This window comes from Callospermophilus lateralis, chromosome 3 (assembly GCF_048772815.1).
Source record: "Callospermophilus lateralis isolate mCalLat2 chromosome 3, mCalLat2.hap1, whole genome shotgun sequence".
Lineage (NCBI taxonomy): Eukaryota > Metazoa > Chordata > Mammalia > Rodentia > Sciuridae > Callospermophilus > Callospermophilus lateralis.
This window is the reverse complement of record NC_135307.1, coordinates 84,030,170-84,048,277: the sequence shown is the minus strand read 5'-3', so window position 1 is coordinate 84,048,277 and position 18,108 is coordinate 84,030,170. Positions and strand designations below refer to the sequence as shown.

Sequence of the window (18,108 nt, the reverse complement as noted above, 5' to 3'; positions counted from 1 at the left end):
CTTTAAACATAAATCCTGCTCTGGGGAAACAGAATCTACTGCCTGCCACTGCGGTTGACTTTTTGAAAGGTCCCCATTAAGCTTAGAAGTGTAAGGAAAACTATTGCAGACCACAAGTTCATTTAAATATATGTGTATATATATATGTATATATGTATATGGAATGTATATATCTGTGCATGTATGAACACAATAAAATAATAAAGACAAGTAAGGAGGTCCCTCATTGCAGCTGAATCTAAAAAATTTCTTCCAGCAATATATTTTCATAGACGAGGAAAATATGAAAATCTCATTGTATTTGTCTCAGTTCAACTTAATAAAATTTGGAGCCATTGACAGTCTGGCCAATGTTCTAAGTAAATTAATGCAAAGGTCCCTAGGAAGAGACAGAAAATACCCCCTGCCATTAATCTTAAACCACTTGAAGATTATGATTAAAAGAATGAGCTCACTAAGCATTATCATCTCAAATAGCTGTTAACAGCCCCCATCCCTTATTGTGGCAACAGAGTAAACTCTCCTCTAGAGATGGTGTTCCTTCCCCCACTTTTTATCTTTGTTTTTGGTTTGCCTTAAAGGTAAATAAGGGAAAACAGAAACGAATAAAAGTGTCTCAAAAGTCTTGGAATTGCTGCTGTTAAACGGCTTCTTGTTCATTTCTGATTTTCTCCTCTTTTTCTACAAAGGAAAAACAAATCAAATGGCAAGTCTACATCTGATGTAAAGAGAACACTAACAACAGCAGTGTAGGTGTGTTTTTCTTTTTCCCTGAAAAATATTTTTTATATTCAGCAATTTATCGAGTTGAAAGCTGTGGAGATGTAAAAGATGTTCCCTTGTCCACATCTATTCTCTGACTTTCGTCACTTGAGTTTTGTAGGCTTTTATAACAAATAGAAATTATGGGAAAGAGAATTAGACACTTGCCAAGGAACAACAATATTATACACTTTCAAGTAGCTCCCTCAAATCCTGTATTTGGGTGCCGATAGGGAGGCAGAGGGGCAGCTATTTCCCCTAACAAACCCCAAAGCCTCATTAGTCAGAGAGAGGGGTGAGAACTCCGTTACCGGGCATTCTGATAAAAATGCAAGCAGTTCTTCTTTGCCCCCAGAGTCCTAGAAAAGGACGCCCCCAAATATGCAAAAGCCCTTATGTTTTCCTGAGAATTGGGCGGACCTTTCCGATAAATACACAGTAATTAACATTTTAAAAAGCCAAATGCTAAAGCTAGAGGTGGCTAACAACAACAACAATAACAACAAAAGTTATCTTTCTTCGAACTCTGCAAATTTCCAGATAGCACAGATAATCAATGCAATGCGCCCCCTCTAAACGAGCAGTAAGCTCTCCTGCCGGGAGAGGTTTCCAGTTGAAAGAGGAATTGGAAATCCCACCTCTCCTTAGAAGGAAGAGAGAGGTTACCCGGAGGCTCTGGGAAGGGAGGTAAGGACGTTGCCCTCCTCCCAGCCCGTGCTTCCCACCTGTTCCCTTGGTCGGTCCCGGGACTGGAGCAATTTCACTCCAGGGGTATTCGGAGCGACTGAGATTCTTACCAAACCAAGAAGGAAATTCAAGATCCCTCAAGGCCAAAGGCCCTGCCACAGGGACTGAACCTCCGGGTACGTGGCACACGCAAAGGCCTGCCCAGTTCCCGGGCCAGGCTCCCGCGCACGGTGGACAAAAGGTACACAGGCCATGTTGGTCCCCGAGCGAGTGTGAAACTCAATGGAGTGAAACAGTCTTCCCGCCACGCTGCGGTGCGTGCGTACGTGTGTGTGTGCGCGCACGCGCACGTGTGTGAAACACGTGCACTTGGTGCGGGCTGCCAGCCGCAGACGTCAATTAGGAAAGTTCACCCGCGCGACTTCCCGGCCCCCAATTTACGTCTTCACTCCACCTCTCTCCTTTGCTTCAGCCATCCTCATGTACTCCCCAAGTCCTGGGTCACTCTCTGGACAGGTGTGATGCTTTACGCTCCCAGGAAAAGATCCACCAGAGGAAAGTAGGAGGCAAGAGGAGGAGGGGCTGGGAAGCCCAGACATCCCTATTTCGGAGTAATTGTCATCACACTGGATCTTTTCACCCTCATCTATGGTATCCAAAAACAGGTTGATTCGCGGGTAAATGGGGCTCACGAAAACGTCGGGATTTGCACGCAGACTCCTGAGACTTGTGCAAGCTCTGATTAGGTTCAAAAGTATGATTTTAATTTTCTTAATGAAGGCGCGCCCTAGAGCTCAGCTGGTAATGGCTGTGCCGAGTTTAATAGACTTCTGTCGAACAGGAAAAGGACGGATAACTATCGGTTATAAGTAATCTGCTCTAATGCAATTATTTTCCCAGGTTCTAAAGTCATTGTGTGGAGAAGGCAGGAGTGAATTAAGTCCCCGGGGACAGCGGACTCGGGGCAAGAAGACCGCCTGAAATATGATCCGAACCTGTTTTGTGTGATGCACTTGGGTTTGGGGGTCAGGTCGAAGGTTTCAAAGCTCTTAGTGTGCATGTGTGAATCTCAGTCTCCCCACCCCCTCCACTCCGACCTCTTCTCTTGTCCCTCTCCCCATTTCTCCCTCTTTGCCTTTCTCCACACTTCTCCCAAAACCTATTTTGTTTGTCCTGTGTATTTTAGGCTTATCTATTAAATTCAAAGTATTTCTCATAAACATTCACTCAGAAAGAGGCTCTTGGGCTGTGAGAGCCCATTTGCCGTTTGAAATAGAATAAAATTGAGATGTTTAGGATACTGATGTCATTGTACACAAACACACACAGCTAACATTGAGATTTTTTTTTTTTTCTGTTGGAATAAGAAACCAATCCAGGTCACTATGTGAAAGCAAGTTCCCCTAAATTTTAGGACTTACATAAATTGCATTTGAGGCATTTTTTCATTTGGAATTGTCCAAACTCTTCTCAGCTTTCCACTTTACCTGGTAAACATGAAGGGAAGGAAGTCGTGATTTTTAAAAGATAAAAATCATCAACAAGATTTATAATTTCCCCTCTTACAGAAAACAAGCCAGATACATGGACAGAAAGTCCTGCATTCTCATCCAGATGAAGGATTGGAAGGGAGCTCAGGCCCCAATGCAGGTGATACCGGACACTGCTGGGCACCTGAGCCACACATTTGCACCTGCACCTCATCACACCATGCTCCAGTCCCTCATTTCCAGTCAGTCTCCCTCACCAGTGCTGGGGAATAAAAATAGTTCTTGTGACCATGCACAAAGAGGGTTAAATGAACCTCAAGCTTTAGGTGTTATATTCCAGACTCCCTGGTGAGTAAGGGTAGCTTCCTGAAGATTCACAAATTCACAGATCACAAATTAGTCTTGTACATTTCTCTTTTCTCTTTCCTTTCCTCTCCTACAAACACAGACACACACACACACACACACACACACACACACACACAGAGCAACTTAGTCACGTGCATACATAACAAACCTACAAGGCTCTGTGATTGCTGTCACCGCTTCCCACCAATCCTACCCGATACCTTCTTACTTCTACAGCTAGAACACACAAAAAGGGAAAGGGAGAACAACAAAATAAGTAAAAAGCCATGTGCAAACCCCCCTCAAGACCCGCTGGAGGAAGAGTACAACTAGTGTCAAAATGCAAGAGATCAGGGTTCAATGGCAAGTGAGGATCCTCTTGGTCCCAGTCTTGTGGTAGACACCTCTCCTGAAGGGTGGAGGTTAGGTGAGGGGTACTTTTGATTTCCCTGTGCTCTTCCTAAGTTCCTAGGAAGGGAACTAGGAAGAGATCCAGTCTTTGGATCCCAGGGAGTCCCAGGACTTGGAGAAATTGCACAGGGTAAGCACCTATGAGTTGTTGGGATGTAAGGTAACTACCGGGAGGCCCTGTTGGCCAGTGCAGAAGTCTGCAGTGGTGGAGATTCATGTCCAACTCCTTGAGCCCTTTGCCTTAGCACCCTTTAAAGACACAGAAGGTTGCTGAGAATGCCCAGGTCTACTCTACTCCTGCAACCTGGTACCAGAGATAGAGGGCCTGTCTCTGGCTCCAAGGGCAAATTTGGGGCTGGGGAAAGGAAGTGCTGTCAGAATCACTCCCCAACCCACTCCCACCTTACCCCATCAGTTTCATCTCCAGATCTCTATTATCCCTTCTGAGGGCAGGCCAGCAGGATTATTGTGTAGTTTGGGAGACCTGGCAGAGTAACAGCAAAGACCTGGATGGGTCTAATTCTGCTTTTGGAAAGTAGGAGGAGAGAAGAAGAAAGAGACACTATTACCTAACAGTGAGTTTTCCAACAGCTTCCTAGCCAAGCAAGTTTAGAAAAGTTCATTACCTCCCATCTCATCCACCACTCTGGAAGGAACTTAAACATATGAAGAATCACATCTCCCTTGCCTTGATGTCTTGAGGGCTCTGACTAATGCCACTTGCAGGCTCATTCTTACTTCTGAAGCAAAGGAATAGATTATATCTGGGGAAACATAAAGAGGCCTCCAGAGTTAGATTTGCTTCTCCCTCTTTTACACTCCTGTTTTAAATGTCTGTAGAGGAAAACATTTACCCTCCTCTTTTAAATGTAGTAGGAAGCTTTTTTTTTTTTTTTTATACAGTAAATCAAATGTGTAATTGTGTTTACATAGAATTAAGGTGTAAATTATCTTTTTTTTCCAACTGTGCATAGATATGTTTAAAGGATTGGCCTGAACAGAGTGTGCTTTTAAAGAAAAAAAAAAAAAAAAACTCTGAATATAAGCATCAAAGTTAAGAATATCTTGGATAATAATGTTTCCTAAACCAAACTAACCAATACACAAAAATAATACATTATTGTGTCTTTAAAGCAAGTTCCCCTAAAAGAAATTAGAAGCAATATCTGACTGCTTGTTTATTTATCCAGGTCTCTTAATTTTAGTGCAGATTCAATAATGTGCTCAGAAAGGGTGATATTGCCACCACAAGAGAGCTAAGACAGTTATTTATACTTTGCAGCTCATTCATGGGCCTCATGACTTTTTGAATGTTCAAATGAGGTTTAAATAAAATAAGGTCCCAGGGGATTGATGAGTTCACGTTACTTTTATTTTATTTCTAAATTAGAAATTTTATTTCTAAATTATGTTCAATTTGATTTTCTTGCTTTTCTATAAAGGACCTTAGAAAATCCAATAGGAGTGCACAATTACAGCATGTCCTATGTCCTATGACATATTTGTAAAATTGTGTGGTGACGTATACCTCCTTTAATGTTTCTGTGGAGACCAAAGTATTCCCAGTTAGATTTAGAAGCATAGCTGGCATGCTAATTCAAAGGCATTCACTTCAAAGACATAATAATCACTAAATTTTGACAAATTTTCTAAACTATCTCTAAATTTCTAAGCAGAAGTTTACAGACTGTTCAGAGTCTCGTTCCCTGGATATTGGCATGCTGTATTCAATGGCCAGCTATGTTGAGTGTCTGTCTGACCAGATAATGACTAAGACAGCAGTTTGCAAATAAATTCCCTACAGTTCAGTTTTAACATAATATCTCAAAGTTCTCCTAGGCATTATTTAATAGATAACCAAGCTCTTCAGATCAAGGCCCGTGAGGCCACATCTGGAAACGCTTCCTTTGCTCTACCCACCCCCGCCCCCAGCCACCAGTGAGAGCAATAGCCAAAACCCCCCTTCCACCATTATACGATAGCATCAGCTTTTAATCAGCGAGAGGCACTCCTATTTAAATTTACAGGATGACTCTTTATTTCATTTATCTTTTCTTTTGGAGGAAAGTGAAACAAGAGCAACACCCTTATTAATTATAAGATTGATGGGGTGAAAAAAGCCAAATGAATTTGGCTTGCAAATTATTAGTAGAGGTATGAATATTTATGAATGTGCCAGGAACTGCAGTCATGAACCCTGGCTATCAAGCTTGGGAGACAGTCAGACCAATGTATTCAATGAGGGTTCAGTCTTCCCAAATCTGACATGACATAAATGGAAACTTCTAAATTAGACCCAGGGTGGGCTCCCATCAAATAAGTTACTTTTTTGTGTGTGTGGCTAATCTTGCTAAATATGAAGTTTGCAGGGCCTCCACCTTTAAACTTTAATAACCTTCTAAGGTAAAGGCAGATAAGTTTTGGGGAGAGAATTTTTGCATTTTTTCCTTCTTGATATCCATTTATATTTTCAATCAAATTCATCTGTAAAATATTTGTGACATGTATCTTTAAAATTTAAAACTTCATTCTGTGTAAAAATATTGAAAACCTAAAATACCCTGGGAATAGAGAGGATTTAAATAGACATGATCTAAGTTAGATACAGAGAGAAATAAGAGGTAAAGCGAGATCAGCAGCTGGGCACAGTGATGCATGCCTAGAATGCAAGCCACTCAGGAGGCAGAGGTAGGTGGATCCCAGGTTCAAGGCTAGCCTCAGCAACTTAGCAAGACCCTGCCTCAAAATTAAAAAAAAAAAAAAATTAAAAGGACTGGGGATGTAGCTCAGTGGTAAAGAGCCCCTGGGTTCAACCCCAAGTACCCCTCACTCCTAGTAAAAAAAAAAAGAGAGAGAGAGAACAGGACAATTTCTTATTTCTTTGCTTGTTTTCCTTTTTAGGCACCACATTTATGCAAGCTTTCATTCCAGAGTGAGGAAATATAAATGAAAGGCAGAGGCAGAAAGGGGTCAAGGTAGAAAGGAAAAAGGTCAAAACAAGGATTTAATAATTCAGTAAAAGACAAACTGTATTTTCCTCTTGATTATACATTTAAGAGTTCTGTAGTGCTTCTGAAACAGGGTTGGAAGTTTGAGATTTAATGAGCACAACTCCTATCTCATCCCCAGTTTCTTTTCTGTAGAAGAATGGTTGAGTGGGAGCTGACCCAACCCTCTGGAAACAGCTCATTCTGACATCACAGCCAGCTTTGCACATACACTTTGAAAAGGAAGACAAGTTGTTTTCAAAACAGAAATGCTAAGCATTCTAAAAAGCATAAGCAATTTAAAAAATGCTCCTCAAATTTTCTGAAAATCTCCCAACTACATGTTGTTGTTGTTGTTGTTGTTTTCACAATTGTAAGTGGATATTTGTGCTAAATTGATGCTTTATGTATATCCTGTCTCAATTTGTCTGTTCACTGTAAGGATATAATTTTTTTTTTTTTAAAGAAGCGATACCACTGACAACAATTTACTTAGATTCACAAACCTTGAAATTGATGCATCTCCTATCAATCACATTCAGTAGATACAGTAAAACACATTCAACATTTGTATATCAATAGTGGCACACACACAAATCTGTTTTGTTCAATTTAAATGCTCTTCAACATGTCATTTCATATTTTTCTGGAACATGTTATGGGTTAGTCATCCTGTTTCAGTTGATTGTTAAATCCTTAACCTAATGAAAATTCAAAATAGAATATTTACTTGTCATGGATTTCAGAGCTGAAAAGTGGGCTTTAGGGATCATTTGGCCAATCCCTTTTATCTTCTTGACAACGGATTGGAAGTGTAAAGATGTCAGCTGACCAGGCCAACTCATGAAATAAGGTAGCTCTTGTTTCTGACAAGACCCCAAAACTCTAACTGAAGGCCAATTTTTATTATTATATGGTGCATTCCCATTTCTGTTCTTTGTATTAGGGATATATTTATAATATTATGTGTAGACTTTTCTATTAATAATTTTCTTTCCAGTGCACTGACAAGGAAATTCTTATTAAAAAGTAATAAGATATTGACTGGTCTGTTTGCCAATATGAAGATTTGTTGTTGACCTGAGATGTCTATATCGATTAGGTAAGAATGAGGTCTATCTTCTACCTGCAGAATAAATAGATCTCAGGATTGGCACAAAAACAAACTTGGTATTAATAGAAATACAACCCTCTCTATTTATTGGTTGTACCTCAGTTCAATCAAGCTAGAAATAGGTATAAATAGAAACAAATGCGAGAGAGACTTTAAAATTTCCAAAAAAAGGTTCAGCAGGGACATTTATACTGATCCTCAGAGTTCCATGACTTCAGCACTAGGAACCTTCTTCTAGGTAACCTTCCCACCTTGCTCTTCTCTTTGCCCCAAATTGAATCCTACACGTGCTCATATTTTTTACATTAAGGGAAATCCTATTCATGCCTGAGATGATCTTGTATTTATGATGGCCTCTTCTGTCAAACTGTTATTTCTGTAGCTTGCTGTCAAAAATGTCACTCAAAGTTTCCTTTCCACCTCTCTTTACTCTCTGTCATAGTAACTTAGAAGGTCTAATCCTAGTGGAATCGATTTCACCTATAAAATATAGTGAGGAGAAATTTTATTTCCATTTCCCCCTTTTCCAACCCCAAATTTTCATTTTGCTTGGGTTTTAGATTTTTATGCAAGCAGTTATACTTAAGGTTCAAATACCTAACTTTTGTGTGAAAAGTTTATGTATAAATATTTTAGGGTATTTTCTGAGTCTGTGCTACTTAGGTTAATACTGAGGCAAGAGACCAAACAACACTGAAACAAAAATACCCTCTAATTATGGAAAATTCTGAAGCAAAAAGAGCAGATATTTGGTTGTTTAATATAAAAAATAAAAATATAAAATTGTTGGCATTTAAAACATTTTATTTCTCAATGGGCTCCTTTTCAGTACATTTCCATTTCATTATTTTTACATGAATATGATAAATGGTCATTAAGTCTGTTTTTATTTAATGTTCATAAAAACTGGTAGGTTTTCAAACAGATGTGGCCTGATATGGTTCAGTGAATTTAGTGGACTTCTCATATAAATGGAATAATAACCATACGGAAGATGAATTTTATACCCTTGCTTACCTCTTCCAGAACTCACTCTTATTACAAATAGTGTTTATTATGTATAATGCACTATACACATCACGTCCAGGCACTACACAGAACCCCACCTGGGGTTCAGACATGGTACAGTTACATATACTTTTTTTCTACAAAAAAAAAAAAAAAAAGTAATGGAGCCCACCCAGTTTGTGAATGAACAAGTATATATCTTCACATTTAAATATATTCCTTTAGGACCATATAGGTGGCTGGAAAAGAAAGAATAGCTCATTTTATGAATTTTCTTATTAACTGGGGAAGACTGCAGGGGATGATACTTCCTCTTCTAACTTTTTAAAAAAACATCGGTGAAGAGGAGAGCCAGAGCTGCCTGTGTAGAGGGAGGCTGCAGGGATCTAATTAATAAGGACAAGGCTGGAGGCAGTGGTTTCAGATGCAGACTGAAGTAGATTGAGGGGCCAAAGTGGAAGCAGTAGGTGTGAACTGATTTCAAGAATCTTATTCATGGGAAAAATAAAAACAAAATGGCAATAGATGAGGAAGATGTCAAAGGATGTTTGGATTCTTAGCTAAGTGTGGGATGCACACCTGTAATTCCAGTTACTGGGGAGGCTGAAGCAGGAGGATCACAAATTTGAGGCCAGCTTCGGCAATTTAGCAAGACCTTGTCTCAGAACTAAAAAAGAAAAAAAATTAAAGGGGTGGGAAAATAGCTCAATAGTAGAGCACCCCTCGATTGTGTCCTTAGTACCATAAAGGAAAAAAAAAACAGCAAGAAGAAGATAAAAGAGAACTGAACTTATTCATACAGTTGAAGGAAAAGCAATTAAAAAAAGATATATAAACTAACAGATTAAGAAATAAGAAAAAGACAGAAACTGATGGAAGAATATTATAGGGTTATAGCAGTAGAGGCTAGGATACAGAGCACACATTTTGTAAAAGTCACCTCTTCAATGAGACAAGAAGAAAGAAAGTAAAGACAGTATGCATATGAAAAGAACTGAGGTGTGGAGCCCAGAGGATGATGTGGCTTCTACTTGATAGACTGTATTTTCTACAGTTATAGGAGACACTTAGAGAAAGTGGGTGGAGGGAAAAGGACATTGGTAAAGGCTTAGAATCACTGTTGAGGGGAGTGGGTGAGGGAGCTGATCAGGATCAGGTCAAAGGATTGCTGAGCCTTGCCAAGAGAGATTTGTGGTGCCAACCATCCGTATCATTGTGTAATTTTCTCCAGAAGGGCTCAGCAATTTCAGTGAGGGAGTGAATTGGATTCTTCCAGGTCTGAGAGTTTGCAGTGTCAGAAGAGCTAGGAAGTTGAGAGGGTAGGTTGGGAGCATGTGAACTAATGAACAACTGAGTCCAAGTTAGATATAGAAGGAAATGAAAACACCAAGTAGGTGGCAGACAGGGAGAGAATGTATGACACAGGGGTTGAATATTATCTCAGAGAAAGAAAAGAGAACACAAGAAAGAGATTCTGAGAACTAGGAGAGCATAGAGAAGGTAATGAAAGATAATTATCTAAGAATTTCAGACAAAGGGGTAGGAATTTCTTTCTTTCTGCAGAGGGTATAAGTAGATCCACATTGGTGGGGTGGAAATCTTAAGAGGCATCTTAATGTGGTCTCCAAGAGCTATAGAAACATCCTCCCTCTCTCCCTCCCTCCCTCTTTTCCTTCCTTCCTTCCTTCCTTTCTCTTCCATTCTAGGAATCCCTTTCTATGCTCCTTGAACCAGATCTCTCAATCTCTCTCTCTCTCTCTCTCTCTCTCTCTCTCTCTCACACACACACACACACACACACAAAGGCAAATGAGAAAACGAGGTTTAATTCATTTAATGTCAACAAGTATTTATTGTGTGATTACCAAGTGCCAAGACATTCCTGTGAGGTGGAGGAGATTCAGGAATTGTATTTGACATACATGTTAACTTTGTTGAGAGTATGTTTGGCCAAGGCTGGAGGACACAGGTGAGATTGGAGGTGGCAATGTTTTATAGCTCTTTCACTCAGGAATATTTACAAAGTCTCTCTATGTCTTTGTCACTTCATTTGTATAGTGGGAATAATAAATATCTATTTTGTAGATTTGTTGGGAAATTGTATACTTATAAAGTCCTAAAATTATGGCCTATAGATTTGACGCTGGAGCAGTACAAACATGAGATGAACCTGAAATGTCTTCAGAGACTAAAAGTGAGACATACTCAGAAAAAATAATGGGGTGGGGGCTGTCCAAAGAGACAGAGTCAGATTGAAGGGGCTTCTATTGCTCAAATCTGGATAACTTGAGTAAATGAGGAAGTAATGGACTATTATTTATTGAAAAAAAAGAATCTGAGTCTATGATACTTAAATAATCTAGAAGAGAAAACTCTTATGTATTACCACTAATAACTATAAAAAGAATGATGAAGTTTTTTTTAATCACCATTTTGCAACCATCAGAAAAAAATTGACTTAGGCATAAGACATCAGTAGTTACTAAATTTAGTGGAGATAAGTTGATGAATAGAATATATGTGTATGTATATCAAATGATCTCATTAGAAATTACTTGTGACAAAAGGAAAAATATTAATTACATTGTGAAAAAAACAGCACCTCAACCAACGGATCAAAAGTAACATCACCAGTAAAGGTGATTTTCCTCTCATGTTACACCATGAAAAGAGAACACAATTTCACTTGATATTTCCACCCCAAGTGCACAAACTGAATGTAGTCATGTGACATAACACACACACACACACCAAAAAAAAAAAAAAAAAACCCATACTGAGAGACAGTCTACAAATAACTGGCCTGTATGCTTTAGAGGAAAGACCAAGTAACTATTCCCCACTAAAGGAAACTAAAGAGACATGACAATTGTGCTCTGTGATACTAGATGAAATACTGTGCTGAAAATATTTGCTGTAAAGGACATTTGTTAGAGTCTGTAAACAAATCAGGATGGCACCTGGCATTTTGCCAGAGGGAGTGGTTTGTAAAGTAACACCAGCGAGCCATTGAGTGTGGAGATTCCTTATTAGTTGACTGCTGTATCTAGTTTATGTTAATTAAGATAAGCTGTGTGTAATGTATATATACCCCTCTGGTCCTACAATAAACGGCTCCCACTCCTGCTGTATCAATCTACACAAGTTGCTTGTCACCCCACGCCCCGCCCCACCCCCGTTATTTTGCTGCAGCCAGACTGCCGCAGACATTATTGGAGCAGAAGATGAATTTGGAATGTGGACTCTCGATTAGATAAAAGTGGCATACCAATGTCAAATTTTCTCAGTTTCATCATTATGTAAGAAAATAATGCTGCAATGTAAATGGGCGAAGTAGCATGATCTATGCAACCAACTCTTATTTGTTTAGGAAAAATACATGGAGAGGAAGAGAGAGTGGATGCTAAAGCAAATGTTACAAATAAAAACTGGTGATTTGTCAAGTAAGTATACAGGAGTTTGGCATATCTCTTGCAACTTCTCTGTATGTTCAAAATTATTTTAATAAAGTTTTAAAAATGAATATTAAAAAGTTCCTGATCTACTAAAAGCTGTCTAGAAAGTTAATCATCATCATCCTTCTCCTCATCCTCCTCCTCATCATCACCATCATCACCACCATCATTGGAGAAATTCTGGCAGTGATAGAAGTAAGAGGTAGATGGAGCAACAAGCCATGGCACACACCCGTAATCCCTGCTACTCAGAGGCTGAGGCAGAAGGATCACAAGTTCAAGGCCAGCTTGGGTAACTTAGTGAAACCCTGTCTCAAAATTACAAATTAAAAAGAGAAGGAAGAATATTCGGCCTTTGGTATTTTGGGGATTGGCTCACTTTGCTTAGCATGATATTCTCTAACTCCATCCATTTACCTGCAATTGCCATGATTTTACTCTCTTTTAATGCTGAGTAATATTCCATTGTGTATAGATAACACAGTTTCTTTATCCATTCATTGAAAAGCATCTAGGTTGCTTCCACAGTTTAGCTATCGTGAATTGAGCTGCTGTGAATATTGATGTGGCTGCGTCACTCTAGTATGCTGATTTTAAGTCTAGGTATAAACCGAGGAGTGGAATACCTGGGTCAAATAGTGGATCCATTCCAAGTTTTCTAAGGAATCTCCATACTGCTGCACCAAGTTGCAGTCCCAGGGCTGGGGATGTGGCTCAAGCGATAGCATGCTCGCCTGGCATGCATGCGGCCCGGGTTGGATCCTCAGCACCACATACAAAGATGTTGTGTCCGCCGAAAACTAAAAAAAAAATAAATATTAAAATTCTCTCTCTCTCTCTCTAAAAAAAAAGGTGCAGTCCCATCAGCAATGTATGAGTGTGCCTTTCTCCCACATCCTCGCCAACATTTATTGTTGTCTGTATTCTTGATAACTGCCATTCTGACTGGTGTGAGATGAAATCTTAGTTTTGATTTGCAGTTCTCTAATTACTAGAGATGTTGAACATTTTTTTCATATATTTGTTGATCGAATGTATATCTTCTAAGAAGTATCTGTTTAGCTCCTTAGCCCATTTATTGATTGGGGTTTTTTGTGTGTGTGTTAAGTTTTTTGAGTTCTTTACAAAATGATGGCATTTGTAGATAAATGGATAGAGTTGAAGAATATCATGCTAAGCGAAATAAGCCAATCCCCAAAAGCAAAGGCCAAATGTTCTCTCTGATAAGTGGATGCTGATCCATAATGAGGAGGCAGGAGGCATGGGAAAAATGGAGGAACTTTGATTGGGCAAAGGGGCAGGAAGGTAGGGACGGTGCATGGGGGCAGGAAAGATGGTGGAATAAGATGGACATCATTACCCTAGGTACATGAACCACTGCATGTATGGTGTGATGCTACATTATGTACAACCATAGAAATGTAAAGTTGTGCTGCAGTTGTATATAATGAATCAAAATGCATTCTACTGTCATATATTGTGGTAAGCCATTGTTGTAGATTGTGGCCGCCATTAAAGGATGGCGCCGGCTTCCACTGTGGCCTGTGATAAACAAATTCTTTTGTGGAGAGTTGGCACGCTATCCCTTGCCACCCTATAAAAAAGATCCACGTGGCGACTTAAGATTGGTACGTGGGAGGCTTTATTAGGCTGTGCTTGGATGCTCAAAAAAAGAGGGGGGTCACTAAAAGATACTTTAATCAAGGCCTAAATAAACTGCTAAAAAAAAATTCCTGAGTTACGTCTTCCTTGCGGACAAAGGGTCACAACAATATATGCCTAATTAAAATTAATTAATTAATTTTAAAAGGGGGGTAGGAGGTATAGCTGAGTGGTAGAGTGTCCTGGGCTCAATCCCCGGTACCATTAAAAAAAAAAAAAAGGAGTACCTCATCTTAGGTACTAGGTATTAGAATTGAGGATAGCATAGACAAGAAATATTCAAGCTACATACCCCAGAAATTCTAGCAGTGATGCAGGGAATGTCCCATGACACGGCATGCCATATGACATATCACCTCAATTCATACAGCCCATCGCCAATTCTTGCTGTGTAGAATGGACTTTCTGTGGTGATTTCTCACGTGTGATAGGCAGCAGACTGTTCCATCCATCTAAGGACAGTTGGCTTCTATGCCCTATAGAACCTCTATTAGAGGCAGTAATAAAGAGTAAAGGCAAGTTTATTTTCAGACAAGAAAAAATGGTTTCCCCCAATCCTTTTTATTCTCTTAGGGAGAAAGGTGAGGGTGAGGATGAGGTGGAGAAAGGAAGAACAGTGAGAACTGTTACAGAAGCAAATCAGAATGCATGTTCTAGAAGGCCTCTTTCTCCTCCGTTCTGCAGCCTTTTTCCTGCATGCCAGCCATGCAGCCTTCAGTTGTTTGTCTAATTCCAACTCACTTTCCAGATTAGAAAATGGTGTGGTACCTCACCTCCTCTTTGAGGCTTGCTCAGTATCAGCTGTATGATCCTGCGGTTCAAGATCAACGTATCAACTCACTTCTGGCTGCAAAACTAGAGCCAGCTCAGGCACCATACCCAAGTGTGAATCAGGATGAAGAGCTGGTAAATGGAACGTGCCACTCTGAAAAAGGTTTATTAGTTGACTAAGGCTTACTAGAGCAAATAAAGAGGGTTCTATCAGATTTACATGTTATTTATAAGCTATTGTATTTTTAGTTTGTTGACAGAATAAAGTCCAAGATGACTTTCTACTATTAAAAATTGTTCCATTTTACCAGATCTTCCACATATTGACACTCATCCCACTGGACAGCTCATCAGAGCACTGCTGTCTCATTCACTTTCCTTCTCTGGTGACTTTGCTTATCCTATCATTTAAACCAGGAACGTATTGTTTTACAACTCAAATGTCACCTATTTCAGGAAACCTCCTTGATACTGCCAAGCGTAATAGAAATATATTATTTCTCTTCTTGGTCCATAAAAAATATTTCCCCATACATACATGAACATTTTGTCAGAAAATTAAACATAAATATGATAACATTTATTAAATTTCCTTTTAATGTTTTTTTTTCCTGTTTATGTCTCAAAAAGACTTGAAGATAATCCTTCTCTCTTACTCTGTACAAAAATCAACTCAAAATGATTCAAGGATCTAAATATAAGACCTGAAACTATGAAACTACCAGAAGAAACATAGGGGAAACATTTCAAGATATTAGTATAAGCAATGGTCTTTTGGGATATAATCCCCCAAAGCACAGGAAACAAAAAACCAAAAAAAGAGGCAACTGGATTACATCAAACTAAAAGGTTTCCACATAGCCAAGCAAACAATCAGCAGAGTGAAGAGATAACCTACAGAATGGGAGAAAATATTTGTGAACTATTTCTCTGACAGAGGATTAATATCCAAAATGTATAAGGAAGTAAGAATCTTAACAACAAAAAGACAAGTAAACAAATTTAAAAATGGGCAAAGAATCTAGATAGACATATCTCAAAAGAGGAATTTCAAATGACCAATAATAGACAGATGAAAAAACGCTCAGTATCAGCCATAAAGGAAATGCAAATCCAAACTAATATGAGATCTCGTTTCACCTCAGAGTGGTAATTATTAATCAATAAATAAATCCATAAAAATGCTGGCAAAGATGAGGAGAAAAAGACATTCTCACACACTATTGCTTGGAATGTAAATTAGTACAACCATTATGGAGAACAATATAGAGGTTCCTCAATCCACTATATGATCCAGCTATCTCACTTCTGGATATTGCTAAATAAAATGAAATTAGCACACTAAATAGATACCGGAATATCCATGCCCATGTTTATTGTGATACTACGTGAGATATGGAATCAACCTACGAGCCCACTGATCAATGAATGGACAAAGAAAATGTGGTATGTACATATATTTAAGTATGACTTAGTCAATAAAGTCATAAAGAAGAAAAAATTCTGTTAATTGCAGTAAAATGACAGGAACTGCAGGATTTTACATTAAGTGAAATAAGCCAGACACAAAGAGACAAGTGCCACATGCTCTCTTTCACATGTGAAAGTTAAAAAATAAAATAAAGTAGACCTGAATGTAGAATGAAGATTACTGGAGTTTGGGAAAAAGGAGTGAATAAAAGAAAGCTTTATTTGAGGGTTGGATCAGTGCATGCTGCATGTATGTATTGGAATACCACATAGAACTCCATTAATATGTATAATTAATACACATTTAATAAGACTATCAAAAAATATTGGGCTGGGGATATAGCTCAGTAGTAATGTGCTTGCCTGCCATAATGCATTAAGACCCTGGGTTTGATTCCACAGTACAGAGAAAAAAAAATTTAAATACTACTAACTCTTTGAATTATAAAATCAAGATTATCTCAAATGATTTAAATGTCAGATTTTCATTCCCATTTAATGTCAAACTATTCCATAACATTCAAACTAAATCAAAATTTTAAATGCAGATATCAAGGGACAAATGGCAAGTTATAGTACAAAACCTCTCTTCTCAATGAGACTGTATTTTCATAGACCATTTACATACCTTTGAAGCTCACTATTTTGCACTTCACCTCATCCTAAATGTGCACTCTCTCCCTCCCTAAATGCCCATTGACCTCCTTAACATTTCTATCTCAAAAGGTACTTTCCATAGTCCCTTCTATCATTTTTTTATAATTACTTTCGACTAAAATATGGAACATCTTTAGCCTTGACAGTGACAGTATTATTAATCATACCTATTTGAGTTTTGCACACAAGATTCGGTAGTGCACCACAAAAAAAATGTATCCATATTCCATTCTCTTTTATGCTTTCTTTTGAAACCAGCGTACCTATATTAATTTATCCTTTTGGGGAACTGCTATGATAATATAATATTTATCTGATAATAAATCATTTTATAGTATTTTCTGAAAAAGACTTGAAGAACTAGAAATGGAAATATTATCTAGTGAAAAAGTGATTGGATGTTTGTTAGCACGTTCTTGCATGTTTCTCATGCAAGAAAGTATGAGATTAGAGACACTATTAATTATTTGGAAAGTCAGTGCAAAATTGTATAAACCAAATAGGCAATCTAATATTGATATGTACAAATCATTTTACTTTTAGAAACATAGGGTCCTTTTAAGAGCTTTAGTTTTTCTGTGATATTGATAGAGATTTTGCTGTTTATATGCAAGAGACTTTGTTGTTGGATTAGTTGCCTTTTCTTTCAGGAATTATTGTCTTTCCAACTCTATCTTTGGGGACAAATGGTCAACTGAGTGGCATCATTAATAGAAGCATCAATTTTAGAAGCTCTCCTTATGGAAGTGAAATAAGAAAGAGGTGTAACCCAGAGTTGAAGATGCCCACTGATAATGAGGGTATTTGAGTGATGGTAATTGGCAAGGAGAAAGACTTAAAGATCTCCTTGCCAACCCTCACACACCAACCCTCACACACCAGGCATACTGCCAGATAAAGACTAAAAACAGCACATAAGATAGTAAGAAAAATATACTCCTTGGTTTCTTCATTGCCATAAAAGTCATTGAGAAGAGCTTAAAAGATATGCCATCCCCAAATGGTAACCTTACACTTCTTGTTCTATTATTTGAGTGAAACTTTTGCCATTAGAGAATGGGAACAAGGAGTGTCATCTTTATCAAAATACAGCCCTCTGTTTTATCTACTTACAGTCAAGAAAAGGAACCGTAAGTAAGATTGCAGGAGGGCCATCCATTTAAGTTCAACACTTTTCTTGGAACCAGTTCAGTAACTCAGCAATGCCTTTTCAGTCCTTTACACTGAAATATGAGACCTCTTTTGCTTTGACAATGACAGTATTATTAATCATGTGCATTTGAGAT

General features: G+C 38.5%; 1 pseudogene; it reads right to left on the bottom strand.

The window, feature by feature from the left end:
• Positions 1-799: 799 nt before the first annotated feature.
• LOC143641533 (uncharacterized) overlaps positions 800-18,108 on the bottom strand; it is a 46,958-nt pseudogene continuing 29,649 nt past the window's right edge.